General features: G+C 52.5%; 1 long non-coding RNA gene across 1 annotated transcript; it reads left to right on the top strand.

Moving 5' to 3' along the window:
• Positions 1–19857: 19857 nt before the first annotated feature.
• Positions 19858–20554, top strand: LOC120242966. The gene is made up of 2 exons (XR_005531189.1): positions 19858–19972; positions 20204–20554. It is a non-coding gene; the product is annotated as an uncharacterized LOC120242966 (long non-coding RNA).
• Positions 20555–20995: the final 441 nt, after the last annotated feature.

Here is a 20995-nt window from a genome sequence, read left to right as displayed (position 1 = left end):
CCACAAAACTAACAGGCAACCAACAGAATGGGAAAAGATAGTTGCAAACGACATATCAGATAAAGGGTTGATATCCAGAATCTATAAGGAACTCCACACCCAAAACACAAATAATCCAATGAAGAAATGGGCAGAAGACATGAATAGACACTTCTCCAAAGAGGACATCCAGATGGCCAACAAACACATGAAATGATGCTCAGCATCCCTTCTCATCAGGGAAATACAAATCAAAACCACACTGAGATACCACCTCACACCAGTCAGAGTGGCTAAAATGAGCAAATCAGAGAACACGAGATGCTGGTGAGGATGTGGAGAAACGAGCACCCTCTTACACTGTTGGTGGGAATGTAAACGGGTACAGCCCCTCTGGAAAACAGTGTGAAGGTTCCTCAAAAAATTAACAATAGAACTCCCCTATGACCCAGGAATAGCACTGCTAGGAATTTACCCAAGGGATATAGAAATGCTGATGCATAGGAGCACATGTACCCCAATGGTCATAGCAGCATCTCAACAATAGCCAAACCATGGAAAGAGCCTAAGTGTCCATCAGTGGACAAATGGATCAAGAAGATGTGGTTTATCTATACCATGGAACACTACATGGCAATGAGAAAGAATGAAATCTGGCCATGTGTAGCAACATGGATGGACCTTGAGGGTGTTATGCTGAGTGAAATAAGTCAGGCAGAGAAGGACAAATATCATATGTTTGCACATATAGGAGGATTAGGAGGAACTTAATTGAGGAACAAGGGGGAGAAGAAGGGGGGAAATGGTGGGGGAAAGGGAGAGAGGCAAACCATGAGAGACTCTTTAATGCTGACAAAAACTGAGAACTGATGGATGTAAGGGGGAGGGGGGGATGGGCATGGAGGAGGGCACTCGTGGGGATGAGCACTGGGTGTTATGTGGAAACTAATTTGACAATAAACTATTTGTAAAAATAAATAAATTAAAAAAAATAAAGTTCATTACCTCTGTAAAGGTCCTGTCTTCAATATGGCCACATTGGAATTCAGGGTTTCAACATAGGAAGGGGGGCAGGGACCACAAGTTAGTCCATAACGCCTCCTCAATCTGGACTAATTGTCGAAACTAATGATCTGCTTCCCTTGCTAATACTACCTACGTCGATACTCTTTTCCTGAAAAGTGCAAAGACTTGGGAATTTTCAGTGTCACGTCTATCTTCTCCCACGCTCGTGGAGCTAAAAAGAGCACCATAACGCTGCCAGACCTTTTTATGTAAACAGTTTGTGTCACTGAACTTCATGTTTTCCTCCTACCCATCTATGGGCTGTGACTGAAACAGCAACGTGAGAAAATTGCTTTCACGTGGGAAATGCTAATGCGCCTTATTTTTCTTTTATTTTAGAGAGAGAAAGAGAGAGGTAAGGGAGGAGCAGGGGGCAGGGAGAGAATCTTGAGCAGGCTCCGCGCTCAGCTCGAATGCCACAACCCTGAGATCATGATCTGGGCCGAAATCAAGAGTCGGATGTCCAACCAACTGAGCCACCCACGTGCCCCCCACATCTATATTTTCTAAATATTGGGAGACTAGGTCTGGGTGCTATGACATTCTTGGGGATCTAATTTGATTTAAGATTGGATTAGTTCCAATTCTGAGAGGCTCAAGGAGACAGACCCACCCCAGGGAAAGACAGTTCCGAGCCCTCTGATGGGAAGGAGAAGGGAGTTGATTCTGTAAGCCCCGCCAGCCCCCCAGGTGAAGAAGTGAAGCCCTAGAGCCGACCCACTGGAGAAGCTGCTAACTCCACCATCACAGAAATGTGGGAAATCAAAAAGTTGCCACTACTGGGGTTGTTAGCTCCAGAACCAGACCGAGCCTGCTAGGTGCACACAGATAAGAGCCCCTCAAAATGAATGAAGCCAGGGGCGCCTGGGTGGCTTAGTCGGTTAAGCGTCCGACATTCGCTTAGGTCATGATCTCGTGGTTCATGGGTTCAAGCCCCGCGTCAGGCTCTGTGCTGACTGCCAGCTCAGAGCCTGGAGCCTATTTCAGAGTCTGTATCTCCCTCTCTCTGACCCTCCCCTCCTCATGCTGTCTCTCTCTCTCTCTCTCCTAGAAATAAATAAAAATATTTAAAAAAATGCATGAAGCCAATTGCTGGCAGTGCCCCGGAAAAAGACACCAGCCTCTACCCAACTGTGCTTGTCGAAATCCGTGGGGCAGAAACATTAGAAGCAGGGCCACCACTTCACTTCCCCTTTCCAGATCTCATGCAGTCAGACTGGCAGAGCCCTGGCTTCGAGGGAAGTGAGGAAGTGTGGTTTTAGCTTCCCAGCCTCAGTAGCACAGAAAGGCAGATCAGAAGGAAGCCTTGAGCAAATGAATCCCCAGTCTAAAACCCCTGGGACATTTTGTCTTCAGCCTCCTACATCCAGGGGGAAACCCATCTCTGGTCTTTCCCCTGCAGAAGCAAGGCCTGCTTTGCAGACAAAGCTCCAGATAACCGCTGGTTTCTTTGCACCTCTTTCTTCTTCTTCTTCTTTTTTAATGTTTATTTATTTTTGAGAGAGAGAGAGAGACAGAGCATGAGTGGGGGAGGGGCAGAGAGAGGAGACATAGAATCCGAAGCAGGCTCCGGGCTATGAGCCCGACATGGGGCTCGAACCCACCACCTGTGAGATCATGCCCTGAGCCGAAGTTGGACGCCAACTGACTGAGCCACCCAGGTGCTGCTCCATCTTTGCACCTTCTTTTCTACTAGCCACTGTGGGGAAACTTAAAATCTCGATGACTATCCCCCTTCATCCTGGCCTAAATGCAGAACCAATAGAGAGAGAGGGAGGGCAACATGTTGGCTTTATTACCTGAACAATAAAGAATATCAGGAAATGTCACAGAGCTGGGTGGCCTGGCGGGTTGGCCATCACCTCCCCCTCCTTTCTGCTCCTTTAAATTGAACAGCTTACCTGAGGCTGTGAATGTGGCTGTGTGTGACAGATTCGAAATAAGAATTGCTTTAATTACAGCCCAGCCCAGCTCAGCTCTGTGAAGGTGTTAGAGCCTGGGCTCCTGCGTCCTGTTCTTGGTCATCCCTCTGGTGTTGTGTTTGTCCCCATGGCCCAAGATGCCACCCCACCATGTCCCCGCTCTAGCTGAAAGAAGGGAAAATAAGAAAGGAAGGCCCCATTCCTTTCAAGGCATGACCCCAAACTGCACTAATGCTCACATCTCAAGGACCAGAACCTGGTCTCAGGACCACACTTGCTGCAAGGGAGGCTGGGAAATGTAGTCTTTACTCCAGGCAACCATGTGCCCAGCTAAAACTTCTGTAACTATGAAAAAGGGGGTGTGGGCACCACTCATTTCTCTTCCATATAATCTTACTTCTGGTAGGCCCTTTATCACAGAGGTGGTGGCAGGGGATGACAGACCAAATTGGACAATTTCTGGAGACAGACAGAGCCAAAAACAGAGGAAGAGGGGCACCTGGGTGGCTCAGACTTCAGCTCAGGTCATGATCTCAGAGGTCGTGGGTTCAAGCCCCGCGTCGGACTCTGTGCTGACAGCTCAGAGCCTAGAGCCTGCTTCAAATTCTGAGTCTCCCTTTCTCTCTGCCCCTCCCCACTCATGGTCTGTCTCTCAAAAATAAATGAATATTAAAAAACTTAAAAAAAAAAAACAGAAGGAGAGGGTCTGAGCCACGCATGTTCTATTTTCTCTGTCAGACTCATCAGTCTAACAGGGAAGTGGGGACAAAAGCCAGGGCCTTATGCCAACTCCAGGTTTCTAACTGGGGCGCTACTGGCGTTTTAGGCAACGCGAATCTCTGCCATAAAGGATATTCCCTGCATATCCCAGCAGGCTGTTTAGTTCCCTAAACATCAACACTGTTCTGTCCTCAGGCGTCGTGACAACCTAAAGGTAGGCAGATACTTCCAACCCCCCCCCCCGGGGGGTGGGGGGAGCTGGGTTTGCCTCCGATCAGTCCTTCCACGGAAACATGAAACATGTGAACTAAGACTCCCCCCCCACCCCCAAAACCAAACCTATCTCCTGGCCTGACGGGGGGGGGGCTTTTGGCCTCCCAGCTGCCTTTTACAGTTTGGCTTTGTCCACCGCCACCCAGCACTGGCTATTTATCCTGTTATTAATAAAATGATGCTTTACGGCTCCCCTCCAACACACTTAGCCCGTGTACATGGGTGCGCGCATGCGCACAAGCTCACACACGCGCGCACGCAACAGGAGAAATGAACGATGTTCCAAGGGCTCAAGCAGCCAGGGAAAGGGACCTGACCTGTGTCTCAGGAAACTCATTGTCCAAGGACCGGAGGAAGTAAGGAAGTGTAACTTACAAGAGTTTGGACAATGTGTTTAACCACATCAGTTATATCTCTGTTTTCCTGTGGGAAGAAATGGAAACAATATTTAACACCCATGGATGTTAGGAGGCCCAAGTGAGCAAAAGATTGGTGCATATAATGCTTAAGATCACGGACTTCAGAACCCAAATGAGTAAAAGATTGGTGCATATAATGCTTAAGATCACGGACTCCAGAACCAGCGCCTGGGTCCGCCCAGTCATCTACCACTGCATGGCCCCGGGTAAGTCAGCTCTGCTCTCTGTGCCTCGCTTTCCTCCTCTGTACCAGGAGAAGGGCAACAGCTGCTGTACTGCGCCCCACTCAGAGTCAAGTTCTCCCTAAATGCTAGAAATTGTCATGACTGTTTCCTCCAAGTGGGACTTGTTTTTTTTTTTAACATTAGACATTATTCAGATTTCACCAACTTTTCCACTAATGTCCTTCTTCTGTTCCAGGATCCAGTCCCGGATCCCACACCGCATCTAGTTTTCACATCTCCTGAGTCTCTTTTGTGATAATTTCTCGGCAGACTATTTTGTAGAATGTCCCTCAATTTGGGTTTGGCTAAGTGTTTCTCAGACTGGGGCTCTGGGTTCTGGGGAGAGAAATTCCATAAAGGTGAATTGCCACTTTTCTTCTCCTTCTTCTCTCCTCCTCCTTCTACTTATTGGTTATGCTTCAGTCATGTGTCCAGCCCTCCCCCAGTCACTGTGGTGGGAGGAAGAGGTGCTCTGATTGGCCAGACCTGGGCTCCCTTGCTCTGGAACCAGCCGAAGGCAGGTTTCCAAAGGAAACTCCAGGAGCTGGTACCCCGAAATCCCGACACGCTGAAACCACAGACTCATCATCCACAGATGACTATTAGCTGTGTTGTTTATCACCCACTGGTAGCCCCCCTGGCCTGGCTAATCACCCCAGCAGGGGCCTTCGCAAAAATCATAAAAAAGGCAGTATGGCTAATGCCAATAAAGATATAACCAAGTCACTTGATCATGACTATTTTTAAAGATTTGTGAGTTAAACTTTGCCCCAGGATAGAACTGGACCTCCCTGAGAGGGAAAGGCATGAGCTGCTGAGTCAGATCTGAGTTCAAATTCCAATGCACCCATTGCACTCATTCACTCGTTCATTCATTCATTCACTTTAAAAAAATTATTGAGGATCCATGATATACCAGGCACTGTTCTAGACACTGTGGACACAGCCAGCCACAATTCGGACAAAACCCCTACCCTTCTGACATTCTGGAGAGGAAGGTGTGGGAGAGAGGACACAGGTAATAAACAAGTGGACAAATATTGGAAAGAAAATAAAACGGAGTGCCTGGCTGGCAAGGGGTGGAGGCCTGACTTGCAGCAGGCATGGGGGAAGGCCCTTTTGAGGGGGTGATATCTGATCTGAGACGGGAACAATAAGATACAGTCAGACATGAAATGATCTGTGTAAGGTGCTAAGGAAAGAGAGCAGCAAGTGCGAAGGCCCTGAGGCGGCTCCCTCCAAGAACTGACAGCTGCCATTGTGAATAGCTGTGTGGGGCTGGGTGAATGACTTAGCCTCTGTGCGCCACTGGAAAATGGGGACGGTCATACTGACCCGTCAAGGTTGCTGTGAGCATTCAATTAATTAATTAAAGGGCAAGTGCTGTGCCCGGGAGGTGTTCAGTAAACACCAGCTATTAGTTTGAACAATACAATTGTTAAGGAGGGAAGAATGGATCAAAAACTTGAGAGAAAGGAGCTTTTGTGGCTTATCCTTCCAGAATCCAAAATTCAGGAGACAGTAGAGCAAGGCCCTTAGAAAAGGCTTCCGAGCATGCCCCCAGGACATCCTGGATACCAACAGCAAGACTCAGCATTATTTCAATAGCTACTGCCAGTTCGTTGAACAACTACTATACACTAGGCACTCTGCAGAGTATCTGATGTCCAGAGGCCCCTTGATGACCAACAAACATCCCCATTTTACAGAGGAGAAGAGTAGAGGCTCAGAGACGGAGTCTGGAGCAAAGTCAGGAGGCCAGCAAGAGGCGGCCCCCGCCTTACCGCTACCTCTTACCTGATGACCTTTGGCCATTCCTCTTCTCTGATGTAAAGTAACAGAGGCAGGACAATCCTGCCCCACCCTCCGTCTTCATCGTTCTCCCAGGGCTGGAAGGGGAGGGGGGTAGGAAGGGGGGGAGCAGAACCCCAGAGCCCTTTCTCCCAGAATCCTGTCCCTGCCTGCTCCCCACCCACCTCTACCACTAACCCAGTGCTAGAGATGAGAGAGCGGGGGTCTGGGAAGTGAATTCCCAGCCCAAGGCCGGAGCGCGGGAAGGGGGCGGGGGTGTGGCCGGGGCGGGGGCGGGGCCAAGGCTGATTAGTTGACCGTGCCGTCTAGGGAGGCCCCACTCGGGCCAGGGAGACCTCGCGTCTGCGGCCGCTGGACAGAAGGCGGCATGGGGTGTCTTCTGGACGCCGGCCCCGGCCACAGCCCTCCCTGGAAGAGGCTGCTTCTAACAGGTGCGTGAGAGACGGGTGGCTTCACCCAAGGGCTGGGGACAGGGAGAGTGTCTGTCCAAGTCAGAGTCACCTGCACTCAGCTCTGACTCTGGTCACTGGGGAAATGCACAGCAGCTCCCGAAATCCCCAAGAGGCTGTGCCACGTACCCTTTTTACAAAGGAGGAAAGTGAGGGGCGCCTGGCTGGCGCAGTCCGTTAAGCGTCCAACTCCTGATTTCAGCTCTGGTCAGACCTCACCATCTCAGGGTTTGTGAGTTTGCGCCCCCATGAGGCTCTCCACTGACAGCGCGGAGCCTGCTTGGGACTCCCTCTCTCCCTCTCTCTCTGCCCCTCCCCCACTTGTGTTTTCTCTCTCTCAAAAGTAAATAAACATTTAAAAAACTAGATTTTTAAAAAAAAAGGAGGAAAGTGAGCCCCAGAGAGGGAATGAGTTATTTGCCCAAGATGGCTGGCTGGTCAGGGTAGAATCAGAATCAAGGACAACCACCCCCCCCCCTTCACCAGAACACTCCGCTCATGCCTGCTAGCTACATCTAATAATAATTTTTAAAATAATCAAATGAGGGGCGCCTGGGTGGCTTAGTCGGTTAAGCGTCCGACTTTCGCTTAGGTCATGTTCTCGCGGTTCGTGTGTTCGAGCCCCGCTTTTTGCTCTGTGCTGTCTGTCAGCTCTGAGCCTTGAGCCTGTTTCAGTCTGTGACTCCCTCTCTCTCTGACCCTCCCCTGCTCACGCTGCCTCTCTCTCTCCTAGAAATAAATAAAACATTTTTAAAATTTTTAAGAAGAATAAATAAAATAATCAAATGACAATCATCATAAAGAGGTCACGTGACTGAGTTCTTCTGCATGCCGGCCTGTTCTGAGCGCTTTCATGTGGTAACATTTCATTCTTAACCCTGTGAGGCAAGGGCTACATGATCCCCATTTCATAGCGGGGGAAACTGAGGCACAGAGAGGTTATATGCCTTCCCCAGGCCACGCAGCTTGCAAGTGGCGGAGGGAGGATTTTGAGCCCAGATGGTCTGACTTCCAAGACCACACTTTCCAAAGAGAGTGAAGGAACTGCCTCCTTTTCCAGATCTTGAAAGGTCTGGTTCTATGTTGTTTCAAAACCGCAAATTGCACCCTGGTTGTTGTTGTTGTTGTTTTTAATGTTTTATTTTTGAGAGAGAGAGAGAGACAGAGCATGAGCAAGGGAGGGGCAGAGAGAGAGGGAGACACAGAATCCAAAGCAGGCTCCAGGCTCTGAGCCGTCACCACAGAGTCCAATGCGGGGCTCGGACCCACAAACTGTGAGATCCTGACCTGAGCCGAATTCGGACGCTCCACCAACTGAGCCCCCCAGGCGCCCCGCCTGCACCCTGTTTAAAGCCTCGCCCCATCCCCGGCTCAGGCCCATGTCAGACTGCAGTGAGGTTGGGCCTCACGCCTGTGTCTCTTTGTGTCCTTCCTCCTCACCCGGAGTTCTGGTCTGTGGCTTCCCCAGCCCCTAGGGTCATGGGCGGAGGGGAGGAAGGCAAGGAAGAGACCATGGCTGAAAGATGGAGACAAACCCTGCTGTATGCTTGAGGCACCCCCACTTGGACCTGGCTGGGTGGGGGGGTGCTTTGAGACCCTTGTCACGTGGGGTGACGCCATTGAGTGGACCCACTGGAGGCTGCCTGCCACCTCCTGGCTCCCTCTAGCCTCTGTCTGCCAAGATCGGCCATCAGGAGCCCTCTCTTATGAGAGTCTTTGCCAGACAGACTTCAGCCATTTCCCCGTGGAAGCATCTATCACTGGCTCATGCGAAACACAAAGATGCCTTGGTTGTCACACCTTGGTTGACAGCGTGGGTCATTTCCACTCCAGCCTCTATGGCCTCTGCCCACGGGTCCCTTCCACCGCCTCCCTTATCTGGAGACTTAGAGGTCTAAGTTCTCTCTAATGCCAGGAGACGCATCTCCAGCTCCAGAATCTTCCCTTGGAGCTGCCTTCAATCGGCCTGGGGAGGGAGAAAGGCCCGGCCCTCCCCTCCCCCCTGGGGGGGAACTCACAGTTCATTCTCAGCTCTCCCCACAAAGCCTCACCCTGAGCCACCTCCTCTTGGGGTCTCCCTTCCCACAGCCCGGCAGGGGCAGAGCGACAGGCAGCCCCTGTTAGCTGGACCTTCGCTGGGAATGGGGGTGCTCGGCACCTGCTCGTTTGTTCTCGGCCTCTGGGACCTCCGCAGAGATTCTGAGATCATGGGGTATAACATCTGGGGTGTGTATGCATGTACACATTCAGGGAATGTCCCTGAGTCGAATAACCACGCTCCTCTATAAAGTAAGAGTTCTGGAATCATCTCTATGGTTCCAGATCTGACATTCCATCCTTCATCTGGCAAGCTTAAAATATATGTGTGTGTGTGTAGGGGCGCCTGGGTGGCTCAGTCGGTTAAGCATCCAACTTCAGCTCAGGTCATGATCTCACGGTTCATGGGTTCAAGCCCCACGTCGGGCTCTGTGCTGACAGCTCAGAGCCTGGAGCCTGTTTCAGATTCTGTGTCTCCCTCTCACTCTGCCCCTCCCCTGCTCACGCTCTGTCTCTCAAAAATAAGTAAACATTAAAAGAAGAAAAAGGAAGGGAGGAAGGGAGGAAGGAAAAGTGACACCTAGATCCTTGGGTAGAGAATATTTTATTCCTGTCGCTTTGCAGCAAAGAGCAAGACCTCACTTCATCTATTGAGGTCCTTGCCCAAACATTGTAGCATCTATTGCCAAGCACACCTGAGGGTCAGGGAAGGCTCCAGAAGAGGGAACCTGAGCTGAAACTAGAACCACAGCTAGATAAAGAATTGGGAGGAACAGTATTCTACAAAAGGAGACCAGCGCTTCTGGAGGCCAAAGCCCCTGCCTGGAGTTCAGTCTGTCTGATGCAGGGAATGAGGGAAGATGGTGAGAGGGGCATGGAGATGTAGGAGGGTGCCAGGCAAGTGTACCTGCACTGTGTCCGACATGAGGGCACTGGGGAGCCACAGACGGCTTATGAGCAGGGGAATAGAAAAGTCCTACCAGCGGCCGACTCACAGATGAAATCAGTGGAGGTATGAAGAGGGCAGTAAGCCCACCCACTCACCCATAAGGCGCTGTGGTGGGACAACCCCCGGCTCGCCACTTATGACCTTGGATCTGAGACTCCAGCTTACAGTGCCTCAGTTTCCCTGCCCGAGGAAATGGCTGGGAGAACCTGGCGCAGCCCCTGGCACTGGGCCACCTGACCCCCTGCGGCTGACCTCTCACACCTGCTTCCAGCAATGTTTGCTTCGGGTGATGCTGCCCAGGGGGATCATTACCCCCTTGCCACCACTTCTCATTCCAGAAGAGAGCGGATGTTTTCACATTTGTTCTGTAAGTGGGCAATTCTGAGCCTTAAAAGGTTATCGCTTATTATAGTGCTTTTTCAATTTTTTTTAACATATATTTATTGTTGAGAGACAGAGCACGAGTTGAAGAGGAGCAGAGAGAGAGAGGGAGACACAGAATCCGAAGCAGGCTCCAGGCACTGAGCTGTCAGCACAGAGCCCGACGCGGGGCTCGAACTCACAAACTGAGATCATGACCTGAGCTGAAGTCAGACGCTTAACGGGCTGAGCCCCCCAGGTGCCCCATATTGATTTTTTTTTTTTATCTTTAAAAGGTATATTTGCAGGATACCAAGTACCAGCAATTGTGGAAGCAAAAAAAATTGATAGTGATAATTATAAAGTCAGGCATTGATTCTGTAATCACCTTGTTCATATACTGTTCTAAGCGCTTTGCAGGCATCAGATCAGGGTTTCTCAGCTTCGGCACTACTCACATTTTGGGCCCAATGATTCCTTCTGCTCAGGGCTGCCCTGAGTGTCGTAGGACTTTTAGAGCCATCCTCTGCCTCTCCTGGCTGGATGCCAGCAGCAAGCACCCCACCCACCCCAGGCCGTGACACCCAAAAAGATTTCTACACGTTTCCAATGTCCCCTGGGGAATGAATTCATCCCCAGTTGAAAATCACTGGAGATGTTATCATTCCCATTTTATAGATAAGAAAATGGAGGCTCAGAGAGGATAAGGAATTTTCCCAAGGTCACCAGAGCTAATAAGTTTTGGGATTTGCACACTGGCAGCCCAATTCTTTTTTTTTTTTTAATAACATTTATTTATTTCTGAGAGACAGAGAGAGACAGAGCACGAATTGGGGAGGGGCAGTGAGAAAGAGGGAGACACAGATTCCGAAGCAGGCTCCAGGCTCCGGGCTGTCAGCACAGAGCCCGACATGGGGCTCGAACCCAGGAACTTCGAGATCATGACCTGAGCCAAAGCAGGATGCTTAACCAAGCCACCCGGGTACCCCAACTGGACCTTGCCTTCTTACTGCAATGGCCACCACTCCAGTGAGAGGCAGAAGAGTGGAGCGGCTAGGTGCTTAGGGTTGGAGCCAGACCAAGAATTCCACTCCAAGCATTAAGCAACACAAAACTTTAAAGGAAGTGAAAGCAACTGGTGATGGGGGCGGGGAGGAGGGACACTCACTAGTCTAGTTTACTGACAGAATTTTGACTACTAGTGTGCCCGGGTGGCTCAGTCCATTAAACATCTGACTTCGACTCAGGTCATGATCTCACAGTTCATGAGTTTGAGCCCCACATCCAGCTCTCTGCAGTCGGCACAGAGGCCGCTTCAGATCCTCTGTTTCTCTCTTTCTCTGCCCCTCCCCCCCACTTTCTCTCTCTCTCTCTCAAAAATAAATAAGCATTAAGAAGAAGAATGTTGAGGGGCGCCTGGGTGGCTTAGTCGGTTGAGCGTCCGACTTTCGCTTAGGTCATGATCTCGCGGTTTGTGGGTTCAAGCCCCGCGTCGGGCTCTGTGCTGACAACCAGCTCAGAGCCTGGAGCCTGTTTCGGTCTGTGACTCCCTCTCTCTCTGACCCTCCCCTGCTCACGCTGTCTCTCTCTCTCCTAGAAATAAATAAAACATTTAAAAAATTTAAAAAAAAAAAAAGAAGAAGAAGAAGAATGTTGAGTGCCGAGCTGTGGATCACAGCTCTGCTGTTCACCGGGGCATCCTGGACAGTGGTCTTCAAGTCTCTGTGCTCCCGTTTCCTCCTCCCTACTGGGGATGTAACAGTTGTGTCACTCAGGGTTGAGGCGGGAAAATGGTCTACTCAAAAGGAGTCATAGGTGGAGGGGAGATTGATAAAAGGACTGTTTGCAGGGGTATAGGCAGGCATAGCAGACACACCTGGGACCATGCAGTGCCCAGAGGCTGGCCACAGCAGAAGCTGTTACCTCCTCTGTGCTAGACGCCATACGGAGAACAGCGGACCCTAGGACCCAAAGAGAGTGGCCTATAGGGGCGCCTGGGTGGCTCAGTCGGTTAGGCGTCCGACTTCGGCTCAGGTCATGATCTCACAGTTCGTAGGTTCGAGCCCCGCATCGGGCTCTGTGCTGACAGCTCGGAGCCTGGAGCCTGTTTCAGATTCTGTGTCTCCTGCTCTCTCTGACCCTCCCCTGCTCACGCTCTCTCTATCTCAGAAGTAAGTTAAAAAAAAAAAAAAACAACAAAAACAAAAACAAAAAACAAAGAGAGTGGCCTATAAACGGAGCCCCCCAACAGCAGCTTTGGTAGGGGAGCACAGCCCCCCCTTGTTGACGGACCAGGGAGGGAGCCGTCCCTCGCACTGGCAGAAGCCAACCAGAAGCAAAAGACAAGGGGACCTGATGACGCAGCTCCGAGAAGTCAGCCTTTCGGGAAGCAGAGCAGGGCAGAGAAGGCAAGAGAGCGGATGTGCCCGTTACCCTGAATAGTACGCGCTTCGCAGGGGCCGATGGAAAGAAGTAAGGTGATACGCGTTCAGTGCTAAGAACGGCATCTGGCTTATAGGAGGTGCTCAGTGAACGTTCTCTTTTATTTCTACATCATTTCTGTCATCATCGCAGTAACTCTCAGGGTGCCCCGCTCACCGTCGCCGCCCAGGAAGGCTTACCTGCAAGGGCGGCGACTCGCCCTCGATCTCATTTGCTCCCTCTGCTCCCTCCTTTCTCTTCCCGCCTCCTCCAAGGTATCCTGATCGCCTCCTGCACCTGCTCTGTCTCCCTGGAGCCGTCTTCCTCTGCATCTCCAGACCCCTTGACCGCAGGGGCCAGTGCCCGCCTGCCTGTCCCTGGGAGCCTCAATGGCCTCCTCTCCACTTCTTGGCTCCGGAAACACAAGACCTGGCCGGAGACCATGATCTTCCCCCCCGAGGGCCTCCCGGGGCCTGGCCACAGCGCCGGCCAGGAGACGCTGGACACCCACGGCGACCTGATCACAGCTGAAGACACAGTGCCAGAAGCTGGCAGAGGACGCAGGAGTGTGACAGAGCAGATTCCGGACAAGGGTGAGTGGGCCCCAAGAGGGACCGAGTTCTCAGGCAGCCAGAACAGCACGGGCAAGGCTGGAGGGGTCAAGAGTGACCCGGAAAGCGTGAGGAATCAGGAGCAGAGCCGTGGAGAGGGTGCAGGCCGTGTGAGGCCGGGGGAGGCAGAGCGAGCTGGCGGCCCCTGGGGATGACCGTGCAGGGCCTTGTAAGGCCTCACAAGGGACCTCAGACTTCCACTCAGCAAAGCACTCACCAATGCTGATTGTTATGCCGGCATCAAGTCCTTTTTCGGTGCCTTCGTCTCCTGGGTGAGGCTGGGCTCGTAGGCACGGAGGTGTGAGAAGCCAGCCTGGGAGGCAGGTGGGGCTCCCCAGGGGAAGGACCCCCTGAGCTGGGATGTGCTCCTGCAGAGAGGCCCCCGGAGTGAACACCAAAAAGGCAGGAAGGACGGGCTCCAAGCTACTGAGAATTCACTACCTACCAAACACGGGGGATTTCACAGCCACCCAAGGAAGCAAATGCTCTGAGCACCGGCCCTGTTGCACAGGTTGGGGACTGAAGCCTAGAGAGGTGATGTCAATAGCCTGTGGTCACCCAGAAGCAAAAGGCCAAGCTGGGATTCTACGTGACTCTCTGTGATGCTGGAGTTTATCTCCTTCCACATGCTTCCCCGGCCTAGCAACATCCCGCTGGGAACCCACCTCTATGTGGATGGATTTGGACCTCCCCCCAGAAAATTTAAAGGCTGCCTCTGCTCATCCATCTGCATTTCTGTGATTTGAAGGCCAGATCTTCTTCTTTTTTTAAGTCTATTTATTTGTTTGGAGAGAGACAGAGACAGCACGAGCAGAGGAGGGGCAGAGAGAGAGAGGAAGAAAGAGAAAGGATCCGAAGCAGGCTCCCCACTTACCAGCCGCGTGTCCTTGAAAAGTGACTTCCCATTTGTGTCTGTCAGTGTCCTCACCTGTGAAATGGAGTAATGGCAGGGGCGTCTGGGTGGCTCAATCGGTTAAGCATCTGACTTCAGCTTAGGTCATGATCTCACAGTTTGTGGGTTCGAGCCCCGCATCGGGCTCTGTGCTGACAGCTCAGAGCCTAGAGCCTGCTTTGGATTCTGTGTCTCCCTCTCTCTCTGACCCTCCCCTGCTCATGATTTGTCTCTCTCTGTCTCTCAAAAATAAATAAATGTTAAAATTAAAAAAAAAAACCATACAACAACTATTGCCGTGAGTAATGCATTCTGATATTTTCTATTATATTTCACGTCACCTTTCAAAGGCTGACTACAAGCTTCTAACGGATTTCGCCCAAGCCTGGCCAGGTTTCACTCACTGTATAACCCACCATGACTTAGCGCGTGTTCAGAATGGTGTTTGGCTCCTGGGAAGAACCACATCCAAGCGGCTGTTACGCTGATTCTCATTTCTACACCCGACGACAGGCTCTTTCTCCTCCTGCTCAGACACCGCCTCCTCCAGGAAGCCTTCCATGAGTTCTTTAGTTGAGCTGAACTTCTTTTCACTTTCTCATCTTGCACTGAAATTGGAAAGCAGCTCAGTATGGAGGCTCCCAGGACTCACCATGACATCAGACTTCCCGGCTTTAAATATGAGCTGTGCCTCTCTCTCTGACCATGTAGGCCGGGCCTGAGAACCCCTGGACCTCAAGTCTTTAACCTGAAAAAGAAAACATGGAAGGAAAACTATCATGCAGATTATATATGCCTTGTGTCTGCAAAGAGCAACTTCCAGCAGCCACGGGCCGCAGGCCTTGGAGGCTTCCTTGACTCCTCTCTTTCCCTCTCTCTAACGCCTCAGCCAATTCCATGCACTCTGCTGGCAAGAGTCCAGAAGGCAGCCACTCCTCCCAGCTTCTTGGCTGGGGGCCATCTGAGGGCAGGAGAGCTGGGATATTTATACACCGGCCTGTGTTAGCAAGGCTGCCCAGGAAGTATCCATTTCCCAAAACACTGGCCTGCTTTCTCCTTGGGAGGAAAAGGCTTTGCAGCCACAGGGAAAGTGCTCAGGCAGCAGATACAGGGGGGTTGGAAGTGGTGAGGGGGAGGGGCTGGGGGAGGGGTCCAACAGGTCTAGAGCAACACTGGGCACAGATCAGGAACTGCAAACACATTTGTTGATAGATGGATGAATGAATGAGTGAATGAATGAATGAGTGAATGAATGAATGAGTGAATGAATGAATGAGTGAATGAATGAATGCCTCCGTGGTAGACAAAAGACGTGCTCTGCCTCTTTGAGCGGTCCCCGTCCATGTGGCCTCGCTCTCTGTTCACACAGCCAGCTCCAATGGGGTGATGCTGCTGACGTTCCCCAGTGCCATCAATGGCATTATCCAGAGCGACCTCAACTACTCGGTGGTCCTGGAGTGTTTGGCTTCTTACATCACCCCCAAACCCGTGCTGCACTGGACCCTCCAGGGGAAGCCCTATGACACCGGGAGTATGCTGATCATCCGGAGCGTGTCCTTGGAGCATCTGGGCACCTACATGTGCATCGCCAAGAACAGCCAGGGGCAGTACGCCTCCACACCCGTGACGCTCTCGCTCCCGCTGCCGCGTGAGTCCCCCAGCCCCACCCCAGACTTCTGCATCCTTGCCGGTCTGTGGTCAGCTCTCCGGGCCACCTACAGAGCTGTCCACTCTGAGACCCCTTGGTAGCCAAGATGTCATCCTGTCCTTCCTTCTGCCCAGCAGACTGGGGATTCTTAGCCCATTTTATAGAAGAAAGAGATGAGCTCTAACAAAAAGCTCAGCTGAGGATCTGGGGCCAGCCATCTGGGCCCTGGCTCAAGTGGTTGGCTAGCTGGGTGAACGTGACCTCCCTGGGTCTCGGCACCCACCTGTGAAAAAAATGCAGGTGATCACAAGCGGTTCTGAGCGTGGGCTTTGGAATTGGAATCCTGGCTCACTCTCTTCTAGCTGTGTGACTCTGGACCAGTGCCTTGATGTCTCTGTGCCTCAGTGTCCTCACCTGCAAATGGAGAAAATATTGTGACCACCCCAAAGCTTCCTTGTGAGCATTCAGTGAGGAAGGAGGTGAACAGCTCAAGATAATAGTGCCCAGCGCTACTGAACTCTAGTGAGCGCCCAGGAAACCTGAGCTAATGTCATCGCTACAAGTAGCAACATCCGTATTATTAATTTGTAACTATTACCACAGGGCCACGGGTACCAATAACAGAAACAGCTCGCTGGGATCAGGAAAGCGGTTGAGTACCTTGTCAAATCTGGGTTCAATTCCTGCCCCCGCCTTCCTGGCCAGGTGACTTAGGAGAAGTGACTTCTCTGAGTCTCTCTTAGCCCCTGTGTATCACGGGGTGACAGTGGCAGCCTCTGCAAGACTGTTTGAAGGAGCAGAAATTGTGTGAAGGAGGCCATCAGAATACCTGTTAGAGACAGGTGCTTCCGAGCCTTGCAGGCTCAGTCCCTGGAGCATGTGACTCTTAATCTTGGAGTCATGAGTTCAAGCCCCACCCTGGGCGTGGTGCCTACTTTAAAAAAAGAAAAAAAAGCAGGTGCTTTAAATAGCAGCTATCCTCATGAATATTATTTTTCACGTGCTTATGCACGGAGAAGAAGCGGCTTGGGGTGAGCTAGAATGACACGGAGGAACTGGTCAGCGGAGAAGCAGGGGAGGAATTTGGGCCTCAGGAACCACATGCACAAAGGTCCAGAGCACGGAAAGGGCGGGGGTGCTGAAAGCCTGGCTTGGCGGGGTCCCAGTGAGCTGCAACCTCTTCACAGCCAGGGTCCAGTAGGAGCTTCAAGATTTGGTTTTGAGGTGATTTGTTGGGAGGGAAAAAAAGTTTCACCTTCTAGCAGCTGGTGACTCTGATACACCCACTGAGAATGATGGTGCTTCCAAGTCCCCCCTTTACTCATTCATCAGCTATTCAGGAGATGTTTACTGGCCCACCTACTACGTGACCAGCCTGTGCTGGGTGGTGCTGGGGATGTTCTGTGACGAAGACAGCCCTGGCCCTGGCCCCAAACAGTAATGTTTGAATGGGGGACAGACCTGTCCACAAATAGTAGTGGCCAGAGTGGGCAAGGCTGGGGTGGGGGAAGCCAAGGGATGTGGGACCCAAGGGGGCACCTGACCCAGCAAGGGCATCAGGGAGGGCTTCCTGGAGGAGGGGACTTCTGAGCTGATACTAGGATACAGAGGAATCATCCAGGCCAAGGTGGGGGCGGGGGGTGGAATAGCGTGAATTCCATTCTGGGGGCACAAAGGCCTGGAAGTAGGAGAGAGAGGTGAGCTTAGAAAACTGAGCAGAGTCCAGTGAGACTGGGTTATAAAGGTGGAGGGTAGGGAGAGCTGAGGCTCGCCAGCTGACTGGCCTCAGAGGCCACGATGAGAGATGCTTGCGCCCTGGTCCTGGGAAGCCACAGCAAGGTTCTGAGCAGGAGGAACAGGGTCACATTCCGTGTGGCGGGAGGTCGGGGCGGGGGGGGGGGCAGGTGGAGGGGAGGGGGAGGAGAGCCTGGAGGAGGCTGGAGTGGAGATCGGAGTGGGGTAGATGGAAGACACGCTCAGGGGGTGAAATGGTGGGAGGCAGGGGTGCAGAGGAAGGATGGCTCCTCCAGCCTCACCCCTTCTTGGTCCCCAGAAGACAACGTGGAACCCACAGACGCTGAGCCCATCGAGCCAGATCCCGTTCTGTCCGTGACCGGAGGAGCCGCCACCACCCTCCTCGTGGCTTCAAACGTGGGGGCCGCGATGCTGATAGGAGGTGTGGGCTTCACCATCGTCCAGAGCCTAAGGTGTGCCCTGCCCTTCCCCCCTGCCCGCCGCCCAATGTTCTTTGGCCCCCATGAGACACAGAGCTCACTCTGCAGTGGGACAGAAGCCCCACCAATAGCCTCATCCCAGGAAGCTGGAGACTCAGAGGACACTGACCCCCACTGCACCTGCCCCAGGTGACACCCAGGGCACAAAGAGACGGACAAAGATTCGAATCCCAGCCCGCTGCTTACCCGCAGTTAAGCCATGGGCAAGCCACTCCCCCTGTCTGCGCCTTGGTTTGCCCATCTGCAAAATGGGGGAGGGGGTGATAACAGTAGCCCCCGCCTCATGGGTCTGTTGTGAGGACTGAACAAGCTAGTGTTTGGGCCTGGGCTCTGTGGTAAGCGCCACGTCTGTTCCCTCTGTGCGCACCGATTGCTCACTCTTCCAGGCACTGGGGCAACCGTGGGAGTCGTGGCAGGAAGCCCCTGCCCCATGAGCTTGCCCCGTAGTCAGGGACACCAGCAGTTCACGTGAGGACAGGTACACTATAGACAGCGGGTTGGATACTGAGCAACTGAGCACTGAGCAGGGGAGTAAGGCCCGGAAGTAAGGCCAGGGTGGGGGCGGGGCACAATTTAACTAAGTCAGTGAAGTGACATGTGAGCAAAGGAGGGAGGGGTCAGTGGATGTCTGGCCAAATCACACACCCAGCAGGGAAAACAGCCGGTGCAAAGGCCCTGAGGCACAACTTGCCTGGCACGTTCCCGCAACAGCAAAGAGGCCTACGTGGCTGGAGTGGTGTGAGGAAAGAGACACAGGGTGTGAGATCAGAGAGGGAAAGGAGGGTGGGGGTGGACAGACAGTCTAAGGTCTTGTGGGCCATGTAAGGACCTGGCTTTTGCTCTGAGTGACATGAGAGCAATGGACAGTTCCGAGCGGAAGGACAGGATCTGACCTACATCTGACTTGCATGTTAACCCTCTATGTTTTAGCTGTGATTCTAATGTTACGATGTCTTACGATCGTGTGCTTGCTGAACATTATTCTATTTAATTTCCACAAGAGCTCGGCAGATGGGGTTGGGGGTGACGGATAGGAAAAAGGAGCTTGTTTTTGTCCAAGAGGAAACCCAGGCCCAGAGAGGAGTGACTGGGCCCAGGCCCCGCAGCTGGAGAGGAGGGATTCGAACCCGGAACCCTGCCTCACTCCCAGTCCTCGCCCCTCTCCTACGCTGCCTCTTTTCCCCTCCGTAACAATACCAGCCTCCGTAGCCTGTGGACTGCAAGGTGACGGGGTTTGCAGAGGCCTTGTGGATCAGCTGGGAGAGCCTGGGGCCAGGTCTCTAGTCCGTGGGTCCCGTGCAGGGGGTTAGGGGGTGGGCAGGCTGCTGTCTGAACCCCCTGCATCGTGCTCATCCCTGGGGCAGCTACAACTTCCCGGGCCCTGGGTAAGCACCAGGAGCCTCCAGGTCCCCTCTTCTCTGGGGGATGGGTACATTCTTGGCCTTATCTTCCAAACGAGTAAACCAAAGCTCAGAGAAACTCTTCAACCTGCCCAAGGACGCGCACCTGACAGACAGCTGACCCTGCACCAGACCCAGATCCAAGTCCAAAACCATGTTCTCAGAGGGGAAGATTGAGAAATCCAGTCCCTGCCTCTGTGGGTGGACAGGAGGGGTCACTTCCTGTCTGCCGCCCCTCCCTTCCACCCCGCCTCCCCCACCATTTTGGCCAAGACCGGTGAAAACAGACCAATGCTGACGTCAGCCAGAGGAATCAGCTTCTTCCAAACAGCTCTGGCCTTAGAGATGAGGTCTGAGGACAAGCCTGCTGTCCTCTCGGTGGGGAGGGGCAGCCCTCGGGAAAGAGGGGTGTGGACGGAGGGGAAGCCCCACACTCGTCTACCGCCCCCGCCACGGGCACAAGCGGTCCCTGTGTTTGCAGCTGAGGCCACAGGCCCCGAAGCCAGGCTACTTGGGTGCCTCCCAGCTCTGCCCTTCGCTAGCTTGTGGAACTTCGAGTGAGTTCTCTCACCCACTCCTGCCCCATCCGGAAAACAAGGACAGTGGTAATAACTACCTCAGGGGGGAAGTGTGTGGACTACACGAGGCAGTAGAGGCAGAGCACTGAAAATCGTGCCTGGCGCACGGGCAGCCTTCAATAAACGTCAGCCATATTGATGGTGGTGGTGGTGATGATGATGATGATGATGATGATGATGATGATGATGAATTCTCGCTCTCCATTGTAGGAATAACCGACAAAGACTCCGGATGTGCTGCTGAAGTGGGCACCTGTCTGTCAGCCTCAGAGGGGATGTCAGGAAGGGCAGCAAGAGCATCCTGGCGCTGCGGAAAAGATGAAGTTACTGGAGGCTCCAGACTAGACCTCCTCCCTCCTGATCATTTGCCTGTGGGATGTTCTCATCTTGGTGAGAGTCCCAGGAACTGCTTTCCTCTCCTTTCCAACCACCAGCATCCCATCTGCCCAGCTCACCAAATCCCTGGAAGCTACCTACACAAGTAGCCTGTACTTCCTAAAATTCGTGGGCTGTAAGCAAAAGATGCTTACGTAAGTGGCTCAATATAAAAAGGACAAGGGGCGCCTGGGTGGCTCGGTCCATTGAGCATCTGGCTTCGGCACAGGTCGTAATCTCATAGTTCATGAGTTCAAGCCCCGCGTTGGGATCTGTGCTGACAGCTCAGAGCCTGGAGCCTGTTTCGAATTCTGTGTTTCCCTCTCTCTCTCTGCCCCTCCCCACTCATGATCTCTCTCTCTCTCTCTCTCTCTCTCAAAGATAAATAAACATTTAAAAAAGGACAAATTTAATATAAGTATCCAAGAAGACCCCCCCAAAGAAATCCAAGGGTGTAGCAGTTAGCACTTGCTGTGTAACAAACTACTCGCCCTGCTGAAACTTAATGGCTTGAAACAACAGCCATGGATTTAGCTTACAATGCTGAGGGTTGTCAGTTTGGGCTGGGCTAAGCTGGGCAGGTCTCCTGGTCTCTGCTGGGCCCACTTCCACTTCTGAGGTGAGGTG

The sequence above is a fragment of the Hyaena hyaena genome, unplaced genomic scaffold (assembly GCF_003009895.1).
Source record: "Hyaena hyaena isolate Hyena2069 unplaced genomic scaffold, ASM300989v1 scaffold_9, whole genome shotgun sequence".
Taxonomy (NCBI): domain Eukaryota; kingdom Metazoa; phylum Chordata; class Mammalia; order Carnivora; family Hyaenidae; genus Hyaena; species Hyaena hyaena.
The sequence above is the reverse complement of the archived record's forward strand: the minus strand, read 5'-3'. Positions and strand labels throughout refer to the sequence as shown.